This window comes from Cebus imitator, unplaced genomic scaffold, assembly GCF_001604975.1.
Source record: "Cebus imitator isolate Cc_AM_T3 unplaced genomic scaffold, Cebus_imitator-1.0 Scaffold1067, whole genome shotgun sequence".
In the NCBI taxonomy this organism is placed as follows: Eukaryota; Metazoa; Chordata; class Mammalia; order Primates; family Cebidae; genus Cebus; species Cebus imitator.
The window spans coordinates 24,263-25,623 of record NW_016108382.1 but is presented as its reverse complement, the minus strand read 5'-3'; positions in this window follow the sequence as shown (position 1 = coordinate 25,623).

Sequence of the window (1,361 nt, the reverse complement as noted above, 5' to 3'; positions counted from 1 at the left end):
TCCTGTCAACAATCAGTAGCATGATTATTTTATTGGCAAGTGTGTTTGGGTATAATGGTATCAAAATAGATACTGAAAATTTTACTCAACCAGCTAGCTGTCTTGTGCAGTGTTGAACAATCATAGTCAATAAAGTATGTCTTTCCAGGAGCAGATTGAAACCCACTTTGATATTAAATAACATGAGAAAAGAAATGGCAAATTGTACTGAAAAATCTCACAGCTATGTAAGAAATAAAACAAATTATACTGCCTATACTAAGCTTCCATTTAACAGAAAACTTTCCTTTCTCGTACTCTGTTTCCAGTGTATTTGTCACTTAAAGTTCTGTTCACATGAAATATGATGAAATCCCCAGCAGACCACAAGATTGGTAAACCTGTTCTAACTGTTCTTACAATATCATGGAACAGAGCTTGAATTACCAATCCACCAGAGAATGCTAATGCAATTATGAGTGTTTACTTACACCATGTGTTTCTCACTGAGCCTCCCCTGCTGTGTCAGGATAAACCAAAGGGAGCTAATGTTTTATAGATGGTAAGACTCTGTTTGTTTTCAGTAGGGCTAAGTCTCCCAAAGCACTCAGACACACTAATTAAAGTAAACTGCAGAGGCCCATAATAAAATATATGTGTTTGGAGACTGTGAGATGAACCCTACTGGCTTATTAAAAGTCAAAAGAAAAATATACATTATTTATGACTTCAAAGGGACACATTGTGAGCTCCAGTTTATTTAAAGGATTAACTAAGCAGTGGTTATTGGTGACCATCTGAACAGTTCTTCTTTCACAGTTCATTAGTTCTGTCATATATGTGGGAAGTCATCATTTGGGTTCAAATCAAATATTATTAATCAAATAAATTACAGAGGATACACCAACATTATTAAATGGAATCTTTGTGAAAATAGCTGGTAATAAATCTGGCACTTACTTTTCAACAGTTGCCTGGTTGCAACAATGTGATTTAGGTTTTCAAAATGTTGCATAAGTATTAAATAACATATTCTGCAGAAATTTGGCCATCCTAGAAATAAGAAGTTGGGGAATATAATTACAAAACACATTGCTTCATGACTATTTATTTTCACAAAAGTTACTCCTTCAATCTAGACACCTGGAAATTTCACAGGAAGTCCACTTTCCCATTTTCAATACAAGACTACAAGAGAAGAAAAAGTAATGGCACATGAAAATTGAAGCCTTTCTATATCTTAAATAATTTTTTGAGATGAAGTCTCACTCTGTGGTTTATTAATTGTCCTAAATTAAGCCAGGTAATTCAAAGTGCACTATTTATACTTTGCTTAAATAAGTCTGAACTAACGATGATCAAAAAAAATCAATGTTGCTGCA